General features: G+C 35.0%; 1 long non-coding RNA gene across 2 annotated transcripts in view; it reads right to left on the bottom strand.

The window, feature by feature from the left end:
* The window catches only part of LOC104006891 (uncharacterized), a 40,086-nt gene extending 24,875 nt beyond the window's left edge, over positions 1-15,211 (bottom strand). Inside the window, exons 1-3 of one of the 2 annotated variants that reach the window (XR_002944253.2) lie at positions 15,040-15,124; positions 12,945-12,974; positions 8,259-8,316 (exon numbers count right to left, since the gene is read on the bottom strand). This is a non-coding gene — a long non-coding RNA (uncharacterized LOC104006891). Of the gene's footprint in view, positions 1-8,258; positions 8,317-12,944; positions 12,975-15,039 lie in introns of both variants that reach the window. The other variant, XR_001718538.3, reaches the window with a different exon arrangement.
* Positions 15,212-15,666: the final 455 nt, after the last annotated feature.

Here is a 15,666-nt window from a genome sequence, read left to right as displayed (position 1 = left end):
CTGGGTGCTGCTGCAAGTCTCTACTTTCCACTAGACCTCCTGCAACGCTTTCCCAGCAGGTAATGTTACGAGGTGATGTTGCAAATTCAGGCTTTCCACTGATGGTAGTGATGGAGGAGTGGGAAGGTAAGGGGATGTCCTGGACAGCAGGGAAAAAAGTTTCAGCTTCCTAGTTGGCCCTCTTTACATTGCCCAGTAGGGGTTTTGTAGTACCTCTTAACAGCTTCACTACATTGGAAATCTTGGCTCCCCACTCAGCTTTTTCTGGCATATGGGTGAGGCCACAGTTTTTATTTTTTTATTTTTTTATTTTTTTCAGTGTTTAGCTGTAGTAGAGTGGTTATCATCTGAAAATTTTCTCTTGCTAGGATGCTCCTTTCCTGGTCATTTGCCTAAAGGGTTTTGTTGGGACCTTTTTCTTTTTATCTGAACTTGTTGACATATCTGAGTTGCAAGCTTCCTCAGCTCCACATTTGTGATATGTGAGGCAAAACTCGGAGGACTCGCCACCATATTGTCCCTTGAGTCTCAAGGTCCCTAGCAAGTCTATGTTTTCTTTACCTTTTGCAATCTTATGTTTGTTTTACACATACTCTCCAAACGTTTTAGTTGCAGTTAGTGGGAAGTATAAGAAACAATAATCTACTCTCTCTTCTCTGAAGTGGCACTCCTGGTGGTAGTTTCCAATACAGTATCTGCTTTCTCCTTCTCACTGGGAAAACCCCATTTTGGTGGGGGAGGCAATGTGCCAAGTTAGAAATACTCATGTCCCTGGATTTCCTTGCCTTTAAAGATGGCCATGCAATCAAGCTTTGGTCCATGATAAAATACCCACAATCTACTGGGTAAGACATCTGGAAAAACTATTATTCTTCTAGTAAAAACAGAAAGATGGAGGGCCATGTTTCTTTTCTCTTCTTCACCTTTCCCCGCTTCTTTCTGTCTGAAATGGGTAATGATGCTTGGAGGTTTAACAGCCAAGAGAGCAAACTGCATGCTAAGATTGGTGGAGCAGGAAGATAAAAGGAGACTGTGTCCTCCATCAACTCCTTTTACAGCTGTGTTAGCGTCAAGCTTTCTACCTTAGGAGAGTTTATTATGTAAGAAGAAAACAAAGCAAAACAAAATTCTGTTCTTTTAAGCTACGCTAGTTCTGTGCTCTATGCCAGTTGACTTTTGTTGTGCTCACTAAACAGCATCCTGACAGTTATCCACTCTGCTGTCTTTCACTTGATTTTGGAATCAAGCTAACTTTCATTTCGCCTTCATCTCAAGGCCACTTCCCCAAGGATGACTCTCATGTTCTTATCATAAAAGAGAAGTTCTCTTCAGCTGCCCTAGCCAAGTGCCGCCCACCTTTGTGCCTCATCTGAATGCAGTGTTTAATTTATGATTCTGTCTTCTTCACTAGCTAACTTCTTAAGGTCAGACATTATGTTTGGTATCAGGTGTAGGCCTGAAACTTCTTAGCTACACAGTAAATGGCCGTCAAAAAGGAAGTTAAAGTTTTTTTTTCTTTGTGTGTGTATATATATATATATATATATATATATATATATAGAGCGTTTGTATTATTGCAATTTGTATTTGTTATATGCAACTATTTTTCAAGTAATCAGCTCATAGAATACGGCTGTGTTGGCATATTTCACTTTTCTCAGCACTCTTGGAAATAGCTGAGATACTGGACAGGAATTATTGCCAGAGTTATATTAAATAGATTTAATTAAAACAACATTAATTCATTTCTTCTTTATGAAATTGGCAAGCCCACTCTTCCCATTTTGCCAAATTTTGGATATATATGTATTTTGTATCTAGAAACTAGTTTACAGAGCCTGAAGTTGTGGGAGAGCTTCCTGGACACATTTTCTAAATGTTCTGCCTCCCTAAAGTTCTTATGTGATAAATGGAATTGTCCTTCTGGGATCCATTTTGGAATCACTAAGTGCTCGCAGTTTGGCTGCCTGCGTGATGCTAGGATGCTTTTATGACCATCCCAAACCCTCATGATTTTGCTGGAGAGGGGGTGAACTACTTTTCCTTTCTGCTGACGTCCTCATCTTTTATTTCCATTACTAGAGACTACTTCCCATTTCACCTCCCCTTTAACTCCTGGATTGGCTTTTTTGAGAAGATAAAATGATCCTAAGGGATACCTCAAGTCTGGCAGCTCTCTAAAGGCAGTAACAGTAACTCCCAGAACAGATCTTCTGAAATACCCTGAGGGACGTGGGAGGCTTCTGAAGTAGAGCATGGAAAGAGTGAAGGAATGACCAGTCTGCTGATGTTTGCCTCCTCTTTTCTTGATTGTCATGTGTGGGTCCCTTTAGTGTTTGTATCTTCTTTAAGAGGCATGTAATACACAAACTGTGTCCATATAAGATTATGAACTTCATTGGTAAATGTTGTGTGTGTTCTGACTGCTGCTCCACCAACTAACTGGTCATGTCTGAATGTCCCTATTTCCTGAGACACAGCAACATTAGAGTTAAGCTAATTATTAACCCTACACTGGCCTCTAAGTGTTCAAGTGAAAGAGAGAGTCACATGCCTCTCACTTTAAATTAAGAGGTAAAAATGATTACACTTAGTGAAGTGGGCATGTTGAAAGGTGAGATAGGCTGAAAGCTAGGCCTCTTGTACAAGACAGCGAAGTTGTGAATGCAAAGCAAAAGTTCTTGAAGGAAATTAAAAATGCTACTTGAATGAACACAAGAATGATAAGAGAGTGAAACAGCCTTATTGCTAATATGGATAAAGTTTGAGGGATCTGAATAGAAAATCAAACCAGCCACAACATTCCCTTAAGCCAGAGTATAATCCAGAGCCAGGTCCTAGCTATTTTCAATTCTATGAAGGCTGAGAGAGGTGAGGAAGTTGCAGAAAAAAGTTTGGAGCTAGCAGGGGTTGGTTCATGAAGTTTAAGAAAAGAAGCTGTCCCTATAAGATAAAATAGCAAGGTGAAGCAGCAAGTGCACATGGAGAAACTGTAGCAAGTTATCTGAAGATCTAGCTAAGATAATGGATGAAGATGACTACATTAAACAACAGATATTCAAGGTAGATTTTTTTTGAAAAAACCTTCTATTGAAAGAAGATACCATCTAGCTAGAGAGAAGTCAATGCCTGGCTTCAAAGTTTTCGAGGACAGGTTTACTCTCTTGTTAGGGACTAATGCCATTGGTGATTTTAACTGAAGACAGTTTTAATTTACCATCCTGAAAATTCTAGGACCCTTAAGAATTATGCTACATTTCTTCTGCCTGTGTTCCTCTAACAATGGAACAACAACCTGGATGACAGCACATTTGTTTACAGCATGAGTTACTGGATATTTTAAGCCCACTGTTGAGACCTGCTGCTCAGAATAAAAGATTCCTTTCAAAATGTTACTTTTCATTGACAATGTACCTGGTCACCCAAGAGCTGTGGTAGAAATGTACAAGGAAATTAATGTTTTTTTTTTCTATGCCTTTTAACACAACATCCATTCTGTAGCTCATGGGTCAAGGGGCAATTTTGATATTCTAGTTTTATTACATACAAAATACATTATGTAAGACTATAGCTGCCACAGATAGTGATTCCTCTAATGGATGTGGGCGAAGTCAATTGAAAATCTCCTAGAAAGAATTCACCATTCTAGATGCTATTAAATACATTTTTAATTCATGGGAGAAGGTCAAAATGTGAACAGTAACAGGACTTTAGAAGAAGTTGATTCCAACCCTCATGGATGAATTTAAGGGTTCAAGGGGGAAGAAGTCACTGCAGATATGGTGGACATAGCAAGATAACTAGAATTAGAAGTAGAGACTGAAGATGTGACTGAATTGCTGCAAACTTTTTCATGATAAACGTAAATGCATGAGGATTTTTGTGAGGATTTTTTTTTAACAAATGGGCAAAGAAAGTTGTTTGTTGAGATGGAATCTACTTCTGGTAAATATGCTGTGAACATTTTAGAAATTACAACAAAAGATGCAGAATATTACATAAACTTAGTTGATAAAGCAGTGACAGGATTGACTTGATTTTTGAAAGAAGTTCTGCTGTGGGTAACATGCTATCAAAGAACATCACATTCTATAGATAAATCTTTTATTAAAGGAAGAGACAGTTGATACTGAAAACTTCATCTTGTCTTCTTTTTAAAAATTTCCACAGCCACTACAGTCTTCAGCAACGACCATTCTGATCAGTCAGCAGCCATCAACATCAAGACAAGACCCTTCACCAGCAAAAAGATTACAACTGTCTGAAGGCTCAGATGATTATTAGCATTTTTTAGTAATAACATAATTTTTAATTAAGGTAAATGCATTGCTTTTTAGATATAATGTTTTTGCATACTTAATAGACTACAGTGTAGTGTAAACATAACTTTTATATGCACTAGGAAGCTAAAAAATGTGTGACTTGCTTTGTTTCAATACTTGCCTTATTGTGGTGGTCTGGAGCTGAACATACAGTATCACCAATGTATGCCTATATCTGAATTATATTCAATTATGTCCCCAAAACAGCTATAGTAGGAGATGCTTCTATATGGTTAACAAGCTTAAAATTTAAAACCACAACCACATTATTATAATAAATCAAATAACAGAAGGCTGATAATCAGAAAGAATAATTTTTATTTCACTCCTATTACTCAGAAGACCACACCTGACTGCAGTGCTGTGAGACCCGAGCAGAAATATTGTGGGATAACAAATGTATGTTGTACTAAGCCACAAGTTTGCAGTAATTTATTACACAGCAATAGAAGGCTAATACACATAGCAACTTGTTCTTATTTTGTGGATGGAATGTCTTCCTCATCATCCCCCTCTGAAGATACTAACAAGAGTTTTATTTTGTTGCCCTCCATTACTTTCATTGGTTCTTTTATTAATTTAGGCTATTTCTTGAGTTAAAAGCTCTCTTCAAATAGACGTAATTCTTTGTCTTTCTTCTATTTAGATGAGAGACACTAAAAAAGAGATCAGGTACCCAAATGATGCTTGTGACAAGTAAGTTTCCATTTGGGTAGGCAGAAGCAGATGTATGGAGATCTTTTCCCTGTTCCTGTTGAATTTCTCCAATAGAGATATGTTTGAGCTCTGGCTAAGTGCTAATGACTGGCTACTAGAATTCCACTTGTGAGATGGCCAAGGAAGTCTGAGCATTTGACCATCTTATTGGCTACTATGAAAGACAGTTTATGGGAAGTCATTGTTTTGGACTAGCCTCCTGCACTTGGTCCCAGCAGACCAGACCAAACCAAAATGGAGTCACTAATGCTAAGTGCAAGGAGGTCCCAAAATAGACCTTTCAGTTTTTCCTGAAAGCAGGACATTGACAGCAAACAATCAGAAAGAACTTATTCTACTTGAGTCAGAATAATAAGAAAATCAGCTCCATTTTAACCCTTACAAAGAAAGTGACCAACAGTGACCTGTTAACCAACCCCACTTTAAAAAATTGAGGTTTCCTTAAAAAAACCAACCATTCTATAATGTCCAGTGGAAAACCCATTCTATTTCATAGAATGAGATGTTGACTGATTTTAGAATTGCTAATAAAAGACAATTCGATTTTTAAACTAAATTTATTTTAGTTTTGTCTTTTGACACCATCAATTAATTTCTATAATCAGCCCCAGGCCACATTTTTACTAGGACCATCTTCAGTTTAAATAGTTCAGAAAATACACCTCAGATCTCATCTTGTCTAGGAGTAGATGTTTGAATGCCAATGTTCTGTGTGTCTGTGCATAGACACTTTATGTATTGACTTGCAACAAACTTTTGCAATGTGAAGCCTCAAAGCTGCTATTTGCTGTACCTATGGCTGGCCTCTGAGACCTTCTCAGGTCTTTGCCATAAATCAATTCTCTCCAATTTTGTGTTTCTTTCTATACACATATTAGATTATAGGATTCACAAATGTTGATGAATAATTAACATTTTAAAAACTGGAAATTAAGAGAAGAGAACAGCTAATATTAAAAAACTAGGATGGGGTCTAAAAATTGTGTTAAATCATTGTAACTTGGGAACCATCTGTATTAAATATTGTGCTGTGGAGCTTTACTAAGATTATTTTTATTCATATGATATGTAAACTGCTGTTTACATTGCAGAAGCATTTACATTATAAGGGAGGAGAGAGTTAATTTATTTTATATGGTTTAGAATATGAAGCTGATAAATATTATTTTGCACACTCATGGTTTTGAGAGTGACTGCAAAATTTTGACTGACACTGGAGAGAATCAGTTGTCACAATTTCTCCCTTCTTTACGGGCCATTGTCTAGCTGTTGTCCAGCGGAAGGAACTTAAGTATTTATCTCAGGGCTTCTTTACCAGTGGCATCCAATGTTTGCCACCAACCATTTTCATTTTTTCACTGCTCATTGCTCCCATCCACCCAAATGGCAGAATTCCTCATTTACAGAAGTGAAGCTGCTCTGCTTATGGAAACTCCCCTACTGAGTAGATAAATATCTCCATGCAGAGAGCTCATGTTAAGCAGCCCCCAGGTAGGGTTAGCATTTCATAATTGTACCTCTTCAACTTATAATGGGAGTTACATTCAGATAAACCCATTGTAAATTAAAAATTTCATAAGTTGAAAATCTGTTTAACACACCTAATCTACCAAACGTCATTGTTTAGCCTAGCCTACCTTAAACATGTTTAGAACACATACATTAGTCTACAATTGGGCAAAATCATCTAACACAAAGCCTATTTTATAATCAAGTGTTGAGTAACTCACAAAATTTATTAAATACTGTACTGAAAGTGAAAAACAAAAGGGTCATATGGGTAGTTGAGGTACGGTTTCTATTAAATGTGTATTGTTTTTGCACCATTGTAAAGTCTAAAAGTAGTAAGTTAAACCATCATAAATTAGGGACCTTCTGCATTAGGTATTGTCTCTGCCTGCTAGGTGAGGCAAAGATGAACAAAAGCAAATAATGAAGTCTTAAAAATGTTGGAAAGGAATCTGGAAGAAGCTATTTTTCTATATTAAGAATTCATAAATACATTAATAAAACAAATTCATAGGGGCTATGTTAAGAATGACATCAATATTAGAAATGTGAAAGATTCCTCATGCCCTTAGTCCTAAGTTCTAATGAAAACTACAGAAATTATAAATATATTATATACATGTGTGTATATATACAGAGATAGAGAGAGAGGCATATATAGGTTAAACTATTATGAAAGTTATATAAATTAATAATGACATGTTAAATGGAAAAATCATATGAAAAAGGTGGGATTTGAGCAGAGTTTAATAATGTGCAATAAGTTACAAATATAGTGTGCTATTGCCCTATTCCTTTTGTGTGTAGATAAAATCTATGCCTTCATAACAAAGAACAAGAAAAGGATTTGGTTTATATTCAAAGATTCTGGAGGATATAGAAAAATTGACAATGACTGTTTCTAAATTGACACATAGCTCATCATTATTTCCAAAGAGCTTTTAGACTTTGAGGAAATGTTCATCAAAATTATATGTAAACTGCTCACTTATTTCAACTATGTTTCTGGATTTTTAAAAATGTGATACAGCACTCACATTATTATTGCATTTTTGGAGGGAAGGAAAAAGCAATTATTATTATTAATATTAGTAATAAAAAACAGTTGTGATTGCAGAAAATAAGATCAGTAGAGGCAGCAGAAGTAAAAATCACATTTTATTTATTCATTGCACTCATTAAAATATGCCTATTGCAACAGCTTATGTGCATGTGTAAAAATATAAAAACTATAATTTTAAGTTAAAATATAAATGCTATAAGAATGTAATAAATATGGACAGAAGACAAATACATAGTACAAAAATATCCTAAATTCCCTTAGCACACTAGATACTAAGAAAACCAGATTGGATGGTATTTGATGTTATATAATTTCAAAAATATATTAATTAAGCTTCCACTATTCCCAAGAAAGAAAAAATATCTAAGCTTTTTCTCCCTTTTCATAAGTGATTTTGAGTTTTTCCTTTTTACATATGCCCAGAGGTATTCTGATGGGTTATTCTGAACATATACTATAAATATGTTCAAAATATATTTATAGAATAGATTTATATTCTATAAATAGAATGAGATAATACCATGTATTTTTTCATGGGCTAAGAACCACGCTACTGAAAAAATATGTAAGGAAGATATAGTAACTATTATTTAGTGAAAAGATGAAAAATCTATTTTATCTACAAAATCTATAAAATATTCACTTACATAAAGTGAATTATCTTTTTCATGCAGCTTTGTGTATGTTTCCTCTTCTCTCAGTGACCTGAATAGCAATATCCAGACACCCCAAAGGTGCAAGTTAACGTCATATCAGATGACACTTTATTTCAGAACAATGTAATTTTACTTGTTAGGTTAAAGCTCTTCAAATGCCTGGGCAACTTTGCCAGTGACCTGACAAGCCTCAAATTAGTAATAGAAATAAATTATTTCACACATTACTTTGTTTTTTTTTTTCTTTAATCCCATACTGGAACTGATTTTAAAATAGACACTTCAAACACAATTGCAGCTGACACCAAAAAAATGTAAAAAATCATTTATGGAGTCAAATGTGTTTACAACTAACCTTTTGCTTTTCTCTCATTTTATAAATACACAGCATACAGAGTACATGAGGCCATATGGAATAATGGAAAGTAACTGTAATAAAATTCCTTTTATATGAAAAATTTCTGTTGAGATATTTCTGTTCTTTTTTGCAAAAATCAATAACATATCTTGAATAAAAATATTTAATAATTGCTTCCTTACTATTACGGCTTTAGAATGCAATTAAAATGAATAGCTTCTTTTTTTGTTTGTTTGTTTTCCAGAAATGTAATAATTGATACTCCCACTAGCAATGATAAGGACTCTCTTCTCACACCACGTTCCCCAGTGTGGAGTATTATTTAGAAAACAAAGTACACTTTGTCAATTTGATTGGCAAAAAGTCTTATTTTTAAAAATTTGCCTATCTCTAATTACTAGTTGGTTAAAATTTTTATGTATATATTTTATATGAATTGCCTATTTTTATCATTAGCTTATGTTTGCCATTACACTTATTTTTGTTTTTAAAAATTCTTTCTATATTAAGTATATAAATCCTTTGCCATATTTTTTGCAAACTTTAAAAAAAATTTTTTTTTATTATACTTTAAGTTTTAGGGTATGTGTGCACAACATGCAGGTTTGTTACATATGTATACATGTGCCATGTTGGGGTGCTGCACCCATTAACTCGGCATTTACATTAGGTATATCTCCTAATGTTATCCCTCCCCCCTCCCCCCACCCCACAACAGGCCGCAGTGTGTGATGTTCCCCTTCCTGTGTCCATGTGTTCTCATTGTTCAATTCCCATCTATGAGTGAGAACATGCGGTGTTTGGCTTTTTGTTCTTGCGATAGTTTGCTGAGAATGATGGTTTCCAGCTTCATCCATGTCCCTACAAAGGACATGAACTCATCATTTTTTATGGCTGTGTAGTATTCCATGGTGTATATGTGCCACATTTTCTTAATCCAGTCTATCATTGTTGGACATTTGGCTTGGTTCCAAGTCTTTGCTATTGTGAATAGTGCCACAATAAACATACGTGTGCATGTGTCTTTATAGCAGCATGTTTTATAATCCTTTGGGTATATACCCAGTAATGGGATGGCTGGGTCAAATGGTATTTTTAGTTCTAGATCCCTGAGGAATCGCCACACTGACTTCCACAATGGTTGAAGTAGTTTACAGTCCCACCAACAGTGTAAAAGTGTTCCTATTTCTCCACATCCTCTCCAGCACCTGTTGTTTCCTGACTTTTTAATGATTGCCATTCTAACTGGTGTGAGATGGTATCTCATTGTGGTTTTGATTTGCACTTCTCTGATGGCCAGTGATGATGAGCATTTTTTCATGTGTCTTTTGGCTGCATAAATGTTTTCTTTTGAGAAGTGTCTGTTCCTAGTTTTCGCCCACTTTTTGATGGGGTTGTTTGTTTTTTCCCTGTAAATTTGTTTGAGTTCGTTGTAGATTCTGGATATTAGCCCTTTGTCAGATGAGTAGATTGCAGAAATTTTCTCCCATTCTGTAGGTTGCCTGACTTGGAAATTAAGGTCCTATTTTCTGTATCTACCATTAGGAATCAATGACCTTTTTTGTATATAAAAAAACTATTGCATTAATGACCTGGTAGTTTTTAAAGTATATGAACTGTAACTTATTGGAAATTAATTTGACCAGATATCACTGGTGAATTAGCCTTTTATCTTATGATATATTCCATGTTTGAAAGTAACAGAAACTATTTCCTTAAATATAGTTGCTGTTTTTTTTTTTTTTTTTTTTTTTTTTTTGAGACGGAGTCTCGCTCTGTCACCCAGGCTGGAGTGCAGTGGCGCGATCTCGGCTCACTGCAAGCTCCGCCTCCCGGGTTCACGCCATTCTCCTGCCTCAGCCTCCCGAGTAGCTGGGACTACAGGCGCCCGCTACCACGCCCGGCTAATTTTTTTGTATTTTTAGTAGAGACGGGGTTTCACCGTGTTAGCCAGGATGGTCTCGATCTCCTGACCTCGTGATCCGCCCGCCTCGGCCTCCCAAAGTGCTGGGATTACAGGCGTGAGCCACCGCGCCCAGCCATATAGTTGCTGTTTTATAAAATCTTATATAAGTCAGAATTTTCACAGAGTCAGACTAGCCAACAACCCTGTTATTTCAAATTAATGAGTTTTAAAATTAATTTCTCTTTTATTAATTCTAAAATATTTATGATGCTTTTCATATTCATCAGATCCTGTATATATGTGTTGAATGGAGCTCAGCCCTTTCTCTCAAAGAAATTTTTGTCTGGTTTGACATATGACAGGTAAATAAACAATTATATACCAGTGTGATAAATGCAGTTACAAAGGGGCAAACAAAGTCCAGTGATGTACAGAAGGTGGAAAGTCAGGAATGTATCATAGAGGAATCAACTTTTATACTGAAATTTAAAGGTTGGGTAATTTGGATAAGCAATAGTTAAAAGGGCTTTCTACTCAAAGGAATCATATGGAAAGTCATCAAAAAATCAAAATAGAATTCTGAAGATACTTACATGAAATGATTAAAATTACTTTTGAAGTCAAATTGAAATAATATCAGTTAATATTTATTTAACTGAGACTCTAAGGGCTATGTTGAGATGAAATTCACATCAGAATTTTGTAGAATTAATGATGAAAGTCTTCTGACATCTTTAATTTAGACCAAAAGTATATCAATATTTCATAATTTATAAATATTTCATAATTTAAATGGATGTTCAAAATGGCAACAGAAGGGGAATAGGAGGTTTCAAGTACATATAATAATAGGAAAGTGGAAAATAAGAAATAAGGCTCACTCTAATTTTTTTTATTACTATTATACTTCAAGTTCTGGGATACATGTGCAGAACGTGTAGGTTTGTTACTTAGGTATGCACGTGCCATGGTGGGTTCCTGCACCCATCAACTTGTCATCTACATTAGGTATTTCTCCTAATGCTATCCACCCCACGATAGGCCCCAGTGTGTGATGTTTCCCTCCCTGTGTCCATGTGCTCTCATTGTTCAACTCCCACTTATGAGTGAGAACATGTGGTGTTTGGTTTTCTGTTCCTGTGTTAGTTTGCTGAGAATGATGGTTTCCAGCTTCATCTATGTCCCTGCAAAGGACATGAACTCATCCTTTTTGTGGCTGCATAGTATTCCATGGTGTATATGGGCTCACCCTAATTTTAAAGCCAAAACATTTAACAACAGTAAATAATCAAATTAAAAATCTAAAAGCAAACAATTAGCAACCTACAAAATGGGGGTTATATTTTCCTTCTTTTGTAGCTACTTCCAAATACTGTTGCATTCATAGACAAAGTGATGTTACACACTGTCTACACACTGTCTTAGTAACCAGGAATGCCCTAACCCATTGTTCTAATTGTCCTGCCGAGACATTGTTTTCTTAAAGGTATTCCTAGAAATCTTTCAAAATAGATATTTCTGAGAGTAGCTATCCAAACCAACTTCTAAATTAAAAGTAAATATTTCCTCCACCTTTATGTGACTCTTTGATGAAGCATCCTATATAGAGAAGCCAAATCTTTATTGACATTATTACGCAGCTTCAAATTTTAGTTTTTAGAGTGCATGCATAAGAATATGCACATGACAGTAAAGGCTTTCTTGGGTTTAGTTCCTGGCTACCATTAACTCTGTGGTGATGGAGAAGCTACCTAAGTATTTGTTTCTATATTTGTAAAAAGAGAGACTGAGGAATACTTTAACCTATTAGACTGCTGTTTTAAAAGAACCATTGCATATAAACAATTTACCCTTATGCATGTTACATACAAAAAACTCAATAATATTAGCTGTTGTGAAAAATCATTATTGTTCTTAGTGTTCAGCTATAGATCAGAATAGATCCAGCAATAAAGTGGGCTGAAGTTTGTGTAATTTGAGGCCATGCATTAAAACATTGCAAAATATACTAAACTCAATAAAAAGATGATGTCAGTAAAAATGGAAAGGACCTCCAAATATTCTTCCCCACATAAAAGTGATAAGAGTGGCAAAAATTTTCAGAATCTTTTTTAGAACTCTGGAAGTTAACCAAAGCCTTGCCAAAATCTGTAAAAACAGCTGAATCTAAGTAAGAAGAGTAAGCTTTATAGCAGTTTAACTTTTCTTATTTCCATACCCTATTGCCCAGTTCTATGGGAGTCTTAAAAGCAAACAGCCCACGGTCACAGTGGAAACAGCAATTTGGCAGCTGTTGGCAGGGTACAATGGAGTTAGTGTTCCTCCAGATACCCATTCCTAATTATCACTATGTTACCTCACTGATGGATCTTGCTGGCAAGGTTGTTTTTACTTGACCTGGCTTGAAGCTTACCTAGTGAGAGCAGTCTCTTCCCCAGAGCATCTGTCAAAAACAATCAGAGAAAACTGTTACATATTTTGACTACCTGAGATGGCATCGAGAAGATATAATAATTATGTCTTGCACCTAGTATCGAAGTCCAAAATATAGGAAGCAAAACTGACAGAGTTAAAGGGGAAATGAACAATTCAACAATAATAGTTGGAGACTTCAATACCTCACTTTTGATATTATATAAAGTAACTAGACAGAAATAGGAGACTTGAACAACACTGTAAACTAACTATATTTAATAGTTATCTAATAGAAGGTTCCATCCAACAGAAGAATACACATTCTTTTCAAGTCCATAAAATGCTGTCCATGATAGACCATATTTAGTCTGTAAGACAAGTCTAAGTAAATGTCAAAGGATGAAAATAACACAAAGTATGTTCTCTGACCACAGTGGAATAAAATTAGAACTCAATGATGAAGGAAGTATGAGAAATTCACATATATGTGGAAATTAAATGACACACTCCTAAATAATCAGTACAGCAAAGAAGAAATCACAGGGAAATTTTAAAACACTTTGCTGTAAATAAAAACACAACATACTAAGGCTTATGGAAAGCAGACAAAAGTGCTAAGGAAATTTGTAGCTATGAGTAGTCCAATGAAACTAAAGATGTCAATTCAACAACTTAAATTTCCACCTTCAAACACTAAAAATAAGAGAAAATTAACCCTGAAACAAAGCAAAGATTAAAAATTGAAGACTACAGTAGGAATACAGGAAATAAATAATAGAACAATATAGAAAGCCAACAAAATCAAAATCCAGTTATATAAAGAGATCAATAAAATTGACAAACCTTTAGGTAGAATGACCAAGAAAAAGCAAGAGACAGAGGGAGGCAGAAAGAGAGAGAAAAATAGTGAAGTCAAGAATGAGAGAAGAAATGTTACAATGACCTCATTGAAGTAAGAAATATTAAGGAATACTGGAACAATTGTATATCAGCCAAGTAGATAAACTAGATGAAATGAATACATTCCTAGAAAGACATCCAAATTACTGAAACTGACTCAAGAAGAAATTAAAAATTTGATTAAATTAGACAACGGAATTAAAAAGAAGAAAAAATTCTAAAAACCTGGTCTTATTTTATTTTCATTTGTTTCTTTCTCTAAATATACTGTGTATAATTTTTATTTTAAAATCATGTTGGTAAATTGAATGGTCTGGTTAGTTGGGATCAAGCTAGTTTATGGGATAAAATGTCTCCCTTTATTGCTAGTCTGGACCATATGAATGACTACTCAAAAAGTTTTCTAATATTTTTTGAATGTTGGTATCCTGCTAGCTAGGAACAACATACCCGCATTTATGATTAGAAAAGGGATATCACCTTCATACTATTTCATTTTCAGGTATTATATAAAAAACACCAACAATAAACTCTTCTTTTTAGTTTTTATGGTAGGTTCTTACTGTGTGGAAACTGATAAATATGTCATCATGGTAGTAACTCCTTATGGTAGCAGGAGTGATTTTTATTATGACATAAGCTGAGTACTTCTTCCAATTTAAATACATACTGTATAGTTTATATTTGGCTCCTTACAACATATTTGAAATTAATTCAAGTGCTCGTGAAACTCTACCTAGTGCTAATGAGAACATGATCAGTTACTCACATTTCCTTCAAATAAAGGCCCCAAAGCCAAAATTTTAAATATGGTGTCTGGACTACATATATGCAGTTCATTAATCTAGTTTTTTTAGTAATATATCATTATTTTTATTTTACTTTCAAAACTATGCCATCATGTGTCACTTTCCTCTCTGAGAAAAAAAATGATGATAGAAATGCATCTGAATGTCAATTCAGAATAGCAGATGATTATTCTCCAGTAGAAGTTTTATATTTCTCCTGAGTTTTATGTTTCTATGTCCCTTTAGTGTGACCAGCTGACTGTAATTGCCACTTAGTGATTGGCCAGAAAGCTGTTATGTCAATCAATCAAACAAATAAATGGGCTAATTAATTAATATTTTTGTTGAAACCAATTTAAAAGAATTATAGCAAAGCAATTTTGATTTTTCAACAGTCCTACTCACCATCTGCATCTGGTAAGACTCTTGACATTTGTCTGGGTTGCTAAGCAATAAATTCCTCTGCCATGACTCCTGAGTCCCTGGGATCACTCCATTATTTTGTCATTCAAGTATGTCACACTGCTTGGTGTGGGCCTCCAATTCCTGCACAGTCAGAAATATGGACCTGCTGTTTCTACAGTAGAAAAAGAATAAATAAGAGAATTGTGGGACAGAAAGATGATTAAAAGACTGAGGAAGTAAGGCTACATAAGCCTCAGAATTTCGAGGATATACTTTTGAAAGAGAAGTCATCCTAAGCTCAGAAGTTTCATCACTTTAAAAACGTAGTTAATTTTCACACCCAGCGGAAACTCACCACCACTGGGGTAGTTAAAGTAACTTTGTGATTTTAGCAACAGTTCTCACATAAAATACACTATGTTTTGTAAAAGCTTCTATCACATTTTCTGTTTATCAGAGGATAGTCCTGATCATTTGATCATCAGATATGTTAGAGTCTTGGCTTTAGTGAACACAGGAAAAGCTGGTGAGAATCCTTTGCTAATTTACAGGTTTTGACAGTAGTCTGACTAGTTCAAGAAGCCTCCAACTATTAGGATGGTATATAAGTATTTACTGAAAATTGAC

Source organism: Pan troglodytes, chromosome 5 (assembly GCF_028858775.2).
Source record: "Pan troglodytes isolate AG18354 chromosome 5, NHGRI_mPanTro3-v2.0_pri, whole genome shotgun sequence".
NCBI classification, from domain to species: Eukaryota; Metazoa; Chordata; class Mammalia; order Primates; family Hominidae; genus Pan; species Pan troglodytes.
This window is presented reverse-complemented; position numbering and strand designations above follow the sequence as displayed.